The 11,795-nt window shown below is 70.0% G+C and overlaps 3 non-coding genes across 3 annotated transcripts; all 3 read right to left on the reverse strand.

Moving 5' to 3' along the window:
• Positions 1 to 2,497: 2,497 nt before the first annotated feature.
• On the reverse strand, positions 2,498 to 2,616 carry LOC139044636 (5S ribosomal RNA). The gene has a single exon (XR_011501703.1). It is a non-coding gene; the product is annotated as a 5S ribosomal RNA (ribosomal RNA).
• A 4,129-nt stretch (positions 2,617 to 6,745) lies between these two features.
• Positions 6,746 to 6,864, reverse strand: LOC139044637 (5S ribosomal RNA). The gene has a single exon (XR_011501705.1). It is a non-coding gene; the product is annotated as a 5S ribosomal RNA (ribosomal RNA).
• A 4,119-nt stretch (positions 6,865 to 10,983) lies between these two features.
• LOC123281896 (5S ribosomal RNA) lies at positions 10,984 to 11,102 on the reverse strand. The gene has a single exon (XR_006521695.1). It is a non-coding gene; the product is annotated as a 5S ribosomal RNA (ribosomal RNA).
• Positions 11,103 to 11,795: the final 693 nt, after the last annotated feature.

The raw sequence follows: 11,795 nt of genomic DNA on the forward strand, positions 1-11,795 counted from the left end.
ACCCAGGGCGCGCTGTGTGCGCTGCCCGTCTCCAGCGTTTGGGCCCTGTGGGCCTTCTTGCGTCCCACTGGAAAGGGGACCCTGGGACGGAGAGAAGATGGGCAGGGGGCGGGCTTCGGCAAAGAGAGCGACGGCCATCCACAGACGTCCGACGAGGCCCTCCGGGGCGCCAAGCTCTCCATTTTCCACGGCACGTGTCCTCGTCAGGTTCTGCCACCTCTGGCCGGCATGTGTAGGTAGGCACACCGCTGGTCTTGCGGCCCCAGAGGCGAGGAGGCGAACGCCCCGGAGGCCGAGATTGGCACCCGCGTTCTCGGCTGCTGGGTGGCCAGCACCTAGGAGAGTGTCTGGCCGGAAGCAGCCAGGCGATCGATCCCTGGGTGCTGGATGAGCCTCGGCGGCAAGAAGTAGGCTCGTGGGGAAGGACGGCGGCCGAGGCCCGGGCCCCCACCGAGGCCGCGCTCCGTGCTGAGCGGTCTGCTCCGTATTTCCCGCTTGCGTTCTCACCAGCACTCGCCCCCGCAAGGAGGCACGAACGCCAGGACCCCCTCGCACCAGAGGAGGAAAGCGCAGCTCAGGGAGGGCACGTCACTCGCGGGAGACGGCGCCCCTTGGGTTTCAGCTCAGGACTTCGGTCTCCCGAGCCTGCGTTTCGGGGCAAGGCTCCGGTCCCGCGCTCCGGGAAACTGACAGGGACGCAGTCCCGCTTCTCCCCGCAGAAGGTGCTCCTCGGAGATCAGATCCGGGGACCCGTCAGAACCACCCCGGGCACGAGCTGGCAGGGAGCGACGCGCACCGCACCCCCCCCCCTCCCCCATCCCGCAGCCCGCAGCCCGCAGCCCGAGGAAGCGAGGAGCAGGCGATAGAGGCGCTGGGTTGGCAGGAGGGGAAACGGGGCCGGCAGGAGAAGCGAACCGCGAAGAGACTCCCTCCCAGGACGACGATGGCTGAACGGGGAGAGGAGGGAGCTTTGGGTCCTCTCTCGTCCTGCTTTGACCGGGATGTCCCCATTTTTCCACAGCGAGCGAGTATGGCTCTTGGATTCGGTGGGGAAGACGTGATTTATCTGGAGGACTTTTCCCTTCGGGGGTTCAAAGTCCGTTCTCTGAGGCAAGGCTCCCTCTCTGCCTCCCTGTCCTTCCCATTCGCCTCCCCGGAAGCCAGCTCTCCTCCCGGTTTCCTGGATCCCTTGGCCACGGTCCTCTGTTGCAAACACAGGCAGGTGCAAAGAAGATGCGAAAGGCTGCCCGAGCCACGCGAACGGAAAGCTGAAGCCAGGGAGCCAGGAAGGGCTGGCTGCTGAGGGAGGACGTGTCCTGTCAGGAGGCTTTTCAACTCCCTCTGACAGATGCGGCCTGGAGGGGCGGGGCCCGGCCGGGGCCCTGGGGTGGTAGGGGTCGGGTGTGAGGGGGTGGGTGGGGAGGCGGGGGGAGGCGGGAAGAGAGGGAGGCCCCCGAGTGAGGGGACACCAAAAGCCTCAGCCATCAAGACTCCTCGTCTTTGCATCCAGCGTTCTCAAACTCAAAACGAACGCAAGCTCATCCACCAGGAGCAACGTAGCAGCGTTTCCAAGCGAGGCAGGACCGCCCGAAGGCGAAAGCAGAATGGGATCCTAGTCAGGTGGAGCTTGAAACTCAGACCCACCCACCCCCCTACCCCCCCCCACCACCACCACCTCCCCCCCTCCCCCCCACCCCGGGAAGGGGGCTTCTGGAAGGAAAAGCGAGACAAACTGACAGGGACAAACTTAGGTCGGGAAAGGAGTGTTGATTGTGAATGAGCCTCTCAAGGACAAGCAAGCGGGTACCAGGTTTTAGAAGATGACCTGCAGCGGCAGAGACGCCAGCAAAGGCAGAAGCCATCCCGTCTTGGGTGAGGTGCCCGAGACGCTCCTCTCTAACCCAGTCCGCCCTGTCCTTGGAGAAGCGGGCGGTGTCTGGAAAAGCCTGACCAGGTGCCTTTCCTCGGTGGGCGGGGCTGGTCGCTTTGGGACCCGTTTGGGCCTCCCGGCACCGCCGTGGAATCCGTTCCACCTGACAGGACGACTCTACCCGGCGGCTGGGGCGGCGGGGGCGGGGCGCCGAGGGAAGGGCTGGGGTGTCACCGGAGCGGGAGCCGAGCGGGTGGGAAGAGGCCGAGGCCAGAGGGAGCCGGCCGGCGGCGTGTGCGGCGTCGGGGTCCCGGTCCCGGTCCCGGTCCCGGTCCCGGTCCCGGTCCCGCCGGGCTGGCCCCGATTGGCCCTGGGTTCGGGTGGGGCCGCGAGCTGGAAGGGTTGGGCTGTGGCGGGGAGGGGTTGGGCCCTGCCCATGGGCGGCGCCGGCGGGCCCGCGGTGCGGAGGGGGGCGGGAGGGGAGGGGGAGGGTGGGGGGGTCGGGCTGGCTGGAGGGGTGGGGGGCGTCCGCGGAGGACGGAGGCCGGAGGCCGCAGGACGGAGGAGGGGCGGCAGGAGCGCGGAGGGAGCCGCGCCCGGCCGGCGGCAAAAGGCGAGGGAGGCAAAAGCCTACAGCACCCGGTATTCCCAGGCGGTCTCCCATCCAAGTACTAACCAGGCCCGACCCTGCTTAGCTTCCGAGATCAGACGAGATCGGGCGCGTTCAGGGTGGTATGGCCGTAGACGCTGGCGCCTGCCGCCGGCGCCCCTAAGAAGCCGCGCCGCGTCGCCCGGCCCGCGGCTCGCGCGCGCCCAGGCCTCTGTGACGCGCACCCGCCGCCGGCGCCCCCTGCGCCCGCGCCCGGCCTGCCGCCTTCCTCCCGCTGCTGCCTCCCGCCGCGGCCGCCTCGGGCGCGGCCAGCGGGCCAGCCAAACCCTGCGCTGCCCCGCCCTGCTGCCCTCCCAGGGCGCGGAGGCCTGGAGCAGCCCGGGGTGCGAGGAGGCGGGGCGGGGCGGGCGGCGGTGGGAAACGAGGGGTGGTGGGGGCGGCGGTGGGGGCGGGGATGGGGGCGGGGCGCCTGGCTGGGCGCTCTCCCCTCGCGGCCCGGGAACACTCCAGGCCGCCCTGGCCGCTCGGATCCGGCGATGGGTCGCAGGAGATGCGGCTGCTGGGAGGGGGGTGGCGCGGGGCACTTGGCCCGAGGCGTCGGGGCGTCGGGCCGCCGGGCCCGTGCTCCTCTGAGTCCCCTCCGGCCCGAGGGGCCTCCCAGCGGGAGCCCTGACCTCTGCGGCGCCGGCCGGGCCCCGACTTGCCCAAACCCAGGCGGAGCCACCGCCGCGACCAGAGGGCGTCAGCGGAAGCCCGCCGCGCTGCCCCTGAGGGAGCGGGGAGGCGGGGCGGCCACACTTCCCCCCCGCCAGCGCCGCCCAGGAGACCGGCACCCCGCCCCCAACCCGCCCCTCGCGGGGACCCTGGACAGCTCCTGCTGGCGCCAGCCCAGAGACCCAGAGACAGAGACAGAGACAGAGACACGGAGAAACAGAGAAACGGCGACACGGAGAGGATCCAAGACACGGACCTAGACAGACACCCACCCTGACCCAGAGAGGCTCTGCCCAAGAGCTCGCTTCCCCCCCAGGAGGGCGGTGGTGCTGGAGCTGGGCCCGGGCCAGGAGGCAGGGGCCCCGGGGCTGGCGATCACCCCTGGGGCCCTAGGCCGCGCAGACAGGCTCTCAGGAGTCCCGGGCTCCCGGCATCGCTGCCCCGCCATCGCCCAGGAACCACAGGCAGGCACCGGAGCTCGCTGGCGCGCTCTGTCTGCGCTTGCGTGTGCGTGTGCGTGTGCGTGTTGTGCGAGTGGGTGTGTAGGCGTGTGTGTGTGTGTGCGCGCGCGCGCGCCTGTGTGTCTGTGTGCCTGTGTGTGTGTGTGCGTCCGGGTTTGTGTGTTCCTTTCTCTCCGCTTCTTCGCTCTGGCTCTTTTCCTCTTTCTGCCGGGCACCCCCGACCTTACTGAGTTGATAGAAGGAGCAGGCAGAAAAGTCAGGGCCCAGAGAACTTGGCACGAGAAAGCAGCTCCATCTACCAGACATGTAGAAGCCCCTCCCCGACGACCGACCGCAGCGTCCCCGTTCTGCTCAAGTGCCGCTGGGGACGTTGCCCGGGATCTCCCGCCCGCTAGGTCACCGACGAAGGCGCCTCCGTCTTCCCAAGAGCGCGCTCGCGCCCAGGACGGAGGGAGGAGCAGCACGGTGTGATGACGGGGAGGAAGAGTCGCGTCCGAAGGCCCGTCGGTGCCTGCCGACGTCCCGGCTCTCCCTGTCTCGAGACCTCTGGGCTTCAGGGTTCTGTGCCGCAAGGCTTTCCCGCCGCACCCCCCGGGACCCAGGGCGCGCTGTGTGCGCTCCCCGTCTCCAGCGTTTGGGCCCTGTGGGCCTTCTTGCGTCCCACTGGAAAGGGGACCCTGGGACGGAGAGAAGATGGGCAGGGGGCGGGCTTCGGCAAAGAGAGCGACGGCCATCCACAGACGTCCGACGAGGCCCTCCGGGGCGCCAAGCTCTCCATTTTCCACGGCACGTGTCCTCGTCAGGTTCTGCCACCTCTGGCCGGCATGCGTAGGCACACCGCTGGTCTTGCGGCCCCAGAGGCGAGGAGGCGAACGCCCCGGAGGCCGAGATTGGCACCCGCGTTCTCGGCTGCTGGGTGGCCAGCACCTAGGAGAGTGTCTGGCCGGAAGCAGCCAGGCGATCGATCCCTGGGTGCTGGATGAGCCTCGGCGGCAAGAAGTAGGCTCGTGGGGAAGGACGGCGGCCGAGGCCCGGGCCCCCACCGAGGCCGCGCTCCGTGCTGAGCGGTCTGCTCCGTATTTCCCGCTTGCGTTCTCACCAGCACTCGCCCCCGCAAGGAGGCACGAACGCCAGGACCCCCTCGCACCAGAGGAGGAAAGCGCAGCTCAGGGAGGGCACGTCACTCGCGGGAGACGGCGCCCCTTGGGTTTCAGCTCAGGACTTCGGTCTCCCGAGCCTGCGTTTCGGGGCAAGGCTCCGGTCCCGCGCTCCGGGAAACTGACAGGGACGCAGTCCCGCTTCTCCCCGCAGAAGGTGCTCCTCGGAGATCAGATCCGGGGACCCGTCAGAACCACCCCGGGCACGAGCTGGCAGGGAGCGACGCGCACCGCACCCCCCCCCTCCCCCATCCCGCAGCCCGCAGCCCGCAGCCCGAGGAAGCGAGGAGCAGGCGATAGAGGCGCTGGGTTGGCAGGAGGGGAAACGGGGCCGGCAGGAGAAGCGAACCGCGAAGAGACTCCCTCCCAGGACGACGATGGCTGAACGGGGAGAGGAGGGAGCTTTGGGTCCTCTCTCGTCCTGCTTTGACCGGGATGTCCCCATTTTTCCACAGCGAGCGAGTATGGCTCTTGGATTCGGTGGGGAAGACGTGATTTATCTGGAGGACTTTTCCCTTCGGGGGTTCAAAGTCCGTTCTCTGAGGCAAGGCTCCCTCTCTGCCTCCCTGTCCTTCCCATTCGCCTCCCCGGAAGCCAGCTCTCCTCCCGGTTTCCTGGATCCCTTGGCCACGGTCCTCTGTTGCAAACACAGGCAGGTGCAAAGAAGATGCGAAAGGCTGCCCGAGCCACGCGAACGGAAAGCTGAAGCCAGGGAGCCAGGAAGGGCTGGCTGCTGAGGGAGGACGTGTCCTGTCAGGAGGCTTTTCAACTCCCTCTGACAGATGCGGCCTGGAGGGGCGGGGCCCGGCCGGGGCCCTGGGGTGGTAGGGGTCGGGTGTGAGGGGGTGGGTGGGGAGGCGGGGGGAGGCGGGAAGAGAGGGAGGCCCCCGAGTGAGGGGACACCAAAAGCCTCAGCCATCAAGACTCCTCGTCTTTGCATCCAGCGTTCTCAAACTCAAAACGAACGCAAGCTCATCCACCAGGAGCAACGTAGCAGCGTTTCCAAGCGAGGCAGGACCGCCCGAAGGCGAAAGCAGAATGGGATCCTAGTCAGGTGGAGCTTGAAACTCAGACCCACCCACCCCCCTACCCCCCCCCACCACCACCACCTCCCCCCCTCCCCCCCACCCCGGGAAGGGGGCTTCTGGAAGGAAAAGCGAGACAAACTGACAGGGACAAACTTAGGTCGGGAAAGGAGTGTTGATTGTGAATGAGCCTCTCAAGGACAAGCAAGCGGGTACCAGGTTTTAGAAGATGACCTGCAGCGGCAGAGACGCCAGCAAAGGCAGAAGCCATCCCGTCTTGGGTGAGGTGCCCGAGACGCTCCTCTCTAACCCAGTCCGCCCTGTCCTTGGAGAAGCGGGCGGTGTCTGGAAAAGCCTGACCAGGTGCCTTTCCTCGGTGGGCGGGGCTGGTCGCTTTGGGACCCGTTTGGGCCTCCCGGCACCGCCGTGGAATCCGTTCCACCTGACAGGACGACTCTACCCGGCGGCTGGGGCGGCGGGGGCGGGGCGCCGAGGGAAGGGCTGGGGTGTCACCGGAGCGGGAGCCGAGCGGGTGGGAAGAGGCCGAGGCCAGAGGGAGCCGGCCGGCGGCGTGTGCGGCGTCGGGGTCCCGGTCCCGGTCCCGGTCCCGGTCCCGGTCCCGGTCCCGCCGGGCTGGCCCCGATTGGCCCTGGGTTCGGGTGGGGCCGCGAGCTGGAAGGGTTGGGCTGTGGCGGGGAGGGGTTGGGCCCTGCCCATGGGCGGCGCCGGCGGGCCCGCGGTGCGGAGGGGGGCGGGAGGGGAGGGGGAGGGTGGGGAGGGGTCGGGCTGGCTGGAGGGGTGGGGGGCGTCCGCGGAGGACGGAGGCCGGAGGCCGCAGGACGGAGGAGGGGCGGCAGGAGCGCGGAGGGAGCCGCGCCCGGCCGGCGGCAAAAGGCGAGGGAGGCAAAAGCCTACAGCACCCGGTATTCCCAGGCGGTCTCCCATCCAAGTACTAACCAGGCCCGACCCTGCTTAGCTTCCGAGATCAGACGAGATCGGGCGCGTTCAGGGTGGTATGGCCGTAGACGCTGGCGCCTGCCGCCGGCGCCCCTAAGAAGCCGCGCCGCGTCGCCCGGCCCGCGGCTCGCGCGCGCCCAGGCCTCTGTGACGCGCACCCGCCGCCGGCGCCCCCTGCGCCCGCGCCCGGCCTGCCGCCTTCCTCCCGCTGCTGCCTCCCGCCGCGGCCGCCTCGGGCGCGGCCAGCGGGCCAGCCAAACCCTGCGCTGCCCCGCCCTGCTGCCCTCCCAGGGCGCGGAGGCCTGGAGCAGCCCGGGGTGCGAGGAGGCGGGGCGGGGCGGGCGGCGGTGGGAAACGAGGGGTGGTGGGGGCGGCGGTGGGGGCGGGGATGGGGGCGGGGCGCCTGGCTGGGCGCTCTCCCCTCGCGGCCCGGGAACACTCCAGGCCGCCCTGGCCGCTCGGATCCGGCGATGGGTCGCAGGAGATGCGGCTGCTGGGAGGGGGGTGGCGCGGGGCACTTGGCCCGAGGCGTCGGGGCGTCGGGCCGCCGGGCCCGTGCTCCTCTGAGTCCCCTCCGGCCCGAGGGGCCTCCCAGCGGGAGCCCTGACCTCTGCGGCGCCGGCCGGGCCCCGACTTGCCCAAACCCAGGCGGAGCCACCGGCGCGACCAGAGGGCGTCAGCGGAAGCCCGCCGCGCTGCCCCTGAGGGAGCGGGGAGGCGGGGCGGCCACACTTCCCCCCGCCAGCGCCGCCCAGGAGACCGGCACCCCGCCCCCAACCCGCCCCTCGCGGGGACCCTGGACAGCTCCTGCTGGCGCCAGCCCAGAGACCCAGAGACAGAGACAGAGACAGAGACACGGAGAAACAGAGAAACGGCGACACGGAGAGGATCCAAGACACGGACCTAGACAGACACCCACCCTGACCCAGAGAGGCTCTGCCCAAGAGCTCGCTTCCCCCCCAGGAGGGCGGTGGTGCTGGAGCTGGGCCCGGGCCAGGAGGCAGGGGCCCCGGGGCTGGCGATCACCCCTGGGGCCCTAGGCCGCGCAGACAGGCTCTCAGGAGTCCCGGGCTCCCGGCATCGCTGCCCCGCCATCGCCCAGGAACCACAGGCAGGCACCGGAGCTCGCTGGCGCGCTCTGTCTGCGCTTGCGTGTGCGTGTGCGTGTGCGTGTTGTGCGAGTGGGTGTGTAGGCGTGTGTGTGTGTGTGCGCGCGCGCGCGCCTGTGTGTCTGTGTGCCTGTGTGTGTGTGTGCGTCCGGGTTTGTGTGTTCCTTTCTCTCCGCTTCTTCGCTCTGGCTCTTTTCCTCTTTCTGCCGGGCACCCCCGACCTTACTGAGTTGATAGAAGGAGCAGGCAGAAAAGTCAGGGCCCAGAGAACTTGGCACGAGAAAGCAGCTCCATCTACCAGACATGTAGAAGCCCCTCCCCGACGACCGACCGCAGCGTCCCCGTTCTGCTCAAGTGCCGCTGGGGACGTTGCCCGGGATCTCCCGCCCGCTAGGTCACCGACGAAGGCGCCTCCGTCTTCCCAAGAGCGCGCTCGCGCCCAGGACGGAGGGAGGAGCAGCACGGTGTGATGACGGGGAGGAAGAGTCGCGTCCGAAGGCCCGTCGGTGCCTGCCGACGTCCCGGCTCTCCCTGTCTCGAGACCTCTGGGCTTCAGGGTTCTGTGCCGCAAGGCTTTCCCGCCGCACCCCCCGGGACCCAGGGCGCGCTGTGTGCGCTCCCCGTCTCCAGCGTTTGGGCCCTGTGGGCCTTCTTGCGTCCCACTGGAAAGGGGACCCTGGGACGGAGAGAAGATGGGCAGGGGGCGGGCTTCGGCAAAGAGAGCGACGGCCATCCACAGACGTCCGACGAGGCCCTCCGGGGCGCCAAGCTCTCCATTTTCCACGGCACGTGTCCTCGTCAGGTTCTGCCACCTCTGGCCGGCATGTGTAGGTAGGCACACCGCTGGTCTTGCGGCCCCAGAGGCGAGGAGGCGAACGCCCCGGAGGCCGAGATTGGCACCCGCGTTCTCGGCTGCTGGGTGGCCAGCACCTAGGAGAGTGTCTGGCCGGAAGCAGCCAGGCGATCGATCCCTGGGTGCTGGATGAGCCTCGGCGGCAAGAAGTAGGCTCGTGGGGAAGGACGGCGGCCGAGGCCCGGGCCCCCACCGAGGCCGCGCTCCGTGCTGAGCGGTCTGCTCCGTATTTCCCGCTTGCGTTCTCACCAGCACTCGCCCCCGCAAGGAGGCACGAACGCCAGGACCCCCTCGCACCAGAGGAGGAAAGCGCAGCTCAGGGAGGGCACGTCACTCGCGGGAGACGGCGCCCCTTGGGTTTCAGCTCAGGACTTCGGTCTCCCGAGCCTGCGTTTCGGGGCAAGGCTCCGGTCCCGCGCTCCGGGAAACTGACAGGGACGCAGTCCCGCTTCTCCCCGCAGAAGGTGCTCCTCGGAGATCAGATCCGGGGACCCGTCAGAACCACCCCGGGCACGAGCTGGCAGGGAGCGACGCGCACCGCACCCCCCCCCTCCCCCATCCCGCAGCCCGCAGCCCGCAGCCCGAGGAAGCGAGGAGCAGGCGATAGAGGCGCTGGGTTGGCAGGAGGGGAAACGGGGCCGGCAGGAGAAGCGAACCGCGAAGAGACTCCCTCCCAGGACGACGATGGCTGAACGGGGAGAGGAGGGAGCTTTGGGTCCTCTCTCGTCCTGCTTTGACCGGGATGTCCCCATTTTTCCACAGCGAGCGAGTATGGCTCTTGGATTCGGTGGGGAAGACGTGATTTATCTGGAGGACTTTTCCCTTCGGGGGTTCAAAGTCCGTTCTCTGAGGCAAGGCTCCCTCTCTGCCTCCCTGTCCTTCCCATTCGCCTCCCCGGAAGCCAGCTCTCCTCCCGGTTTCCTGGATCCCTTGGCCACGGTCCTCTGTTGCAAACACAGGCAGGTGCAAAGAAGATGCGAAAGGCTGCCCGAGCCACGCGAACGGAAAGCTGAAGCCAGGGAGCCAGGAAGGGCTGGCTGCTGAGGGAGGACGTGTCCTGTCAGGAGGCTTTTCAACTCCCTCTGACAGATGCGGCCTGGAGGGGCGGGGCCCGGCCGGGGCCCTGGGGTGGTAGGGGTCGGGTGTGAGGGGGTGGGTGGGGAGGCGGGGGGAGGCGGGAAGAGAGGGAGGCCCCCGAGTGAGGGGACACCAAAAGCCTCAGCCATCAAGACTCCTCGTCTTTGCATCCAGCGTTCTCAAACTCAAAACGAACGCAAGCTCATCCACCAGGAGCAACGTAGCAGCGTTTCCAAGCGAGGCAGGACCGCCCGAAGGCGAAAGCAGAATGGGATCCTAGTCAGGTGGAGCTTGAAACTCAGACCCACCCACCCCCCTACCCCCCCCCACCACCACCACCTCCCCCCCTCCCCCCCACCCCGGGAAGGGGGCTTCTGGAAGGAAAAGCGAGACAAACTGACAGGGACAAACTTAGGTCGGGAAAGGAGTGTTGATTGTGAATGAGCCTCTCAAGGACAAGCAAGCGGGTACCAGGTTTTAGAAGATGACCTGCAGCGGCAGAGACGCCAGCAAAGGCAGAAGCCATCCCGTCTTGGGTGAGGTGCCCGAGACGCTCCTCTCTAACCCAGTCCGCCCTGTCCTTGGAGAAGCGGGCGGTGTCTGGAAAAGCCTGACCAGGTGCCTTTCCTCGGTGGGCGGGGCTGGTCGCTTTGGGACCCGTTTGGGCCTCCCGGCACCGCCGTGGAATCCGTTCCACCTGACAGGACGACTCTACCCGGCGGCTGGGGCGGCGGGGGCGGGGCGCCGAGGGAAGGGCTGGGGTGTCACCGGAGCGGGAGCCGAGCGGGTGGGAAGAGGCCGAGGCCAGAGGGAGCCGGCCGGCGGCGTGTGCGGCGTCGGGGTCCCGGTCCCGGTCCCGGTCCCGGTCCCGCCGGGCTGGCCCCGATTGGCCCTGGGTTCGGGTGGGGCCGCGAGCTGGAAGGGTTGGGCTGTGGCGGGGAGGGGTTGGGCCCTGCCCATGGGCGGCGCCGGCGGGCCCGCGGTGCGGAGGGGGGCGGGAGGGGAGGGGGAGGGTGGGGGGGGTCGGGCTGGCTGGAGGGGTGGGGGGCGTCCGCGGAGGACGGAGGCCGGAGGCCGCAGGACGGAGGAGGGGCGGCAGGAGCGCGGAGGGAGCCGCGCCCGGCCGGCGGCAAAAGGCGAGGGAGGCAAAAGCCTACAGCACCCGGTATTCCCAGGCGGTCTCCCATCCAAGTACTAACCAGGCCCGACCCTGCTTAGCTTCCGAGATCAGACGAGATCGGGCGCGTTCAGGGTGGTATGGCCGTAGACGCTGGCGCCTGCCGCCGGCGCCCCTAAGAAGCCGCGCCGCGTCGCCCGGCCCGCGGCTCGCGCGCGCCCAGGCCTCTGTGACGCGCACCCGCCGCCGGCGCCCCCTGCGCCCGCGCCCGGCCTGCCGCCTTCCTCCCGCTGCTGCCTCCCGCCGCGGCCGCCTCGGGCGCGGCCAGCGGGCCAGCCAAACCCTGCGCTGCCCCGCCCTGCTGCCCTCCCAGGGCGCGGAGGCCTGGAGCAGCCCGGGGTGCGAGGAGGCGGGGCGGGGCGGGCGGCGGTGGGAAACGAGGGGTGGTGGGGGCGGCGGTGGGGGCGGGGATGGGGGCGGGGCGCCTGGCTGGGCGCTCTCCCCTCGCGGCCCGGGAACACTCCAGGCCGCCCTGGCCGCTCGGATCCGGCGATGGGTCGCAGGAGATGCGGCTGCTGGGAGGGGGGTGGCGCGGGGCACTTGGCCCGAGGCGTCGGGGCGTCGGGCCGCCGGGCCCGTGCTCCTCTGAGTCCCCTCCGGCCCGAGGGGCCTCCCAGCGGGAGCCCTGACCTCTGCGGCGCCGGCCGGGCCCCGACTTGCCCAAACCCAGGCGGAGCCACCGGCGCGACCAGAGGGCGTCAGCGGAAGCCCGCCGCGCTGCCCCTGAGGGAGCGGGGAGGCGGGGCGGCCACCCTTCCCCCCGCCAGCGCCGCCCAGGAGACCGG

The sequence above is a fragment of the Equus asinus genome, chromosome 2, assembly GCF_041296235.1.
Source record: "Equus asinus isolate D_3611 breed Donkey chromosome 2, EquAss-T2T_v2, whole genome shotgun sequence".
Lineage (NCBI taxonomy): Eukaryota > Metazoa > Chordata > Mammalia > Perissodactyla > Equidae > Equus > Equus asinus.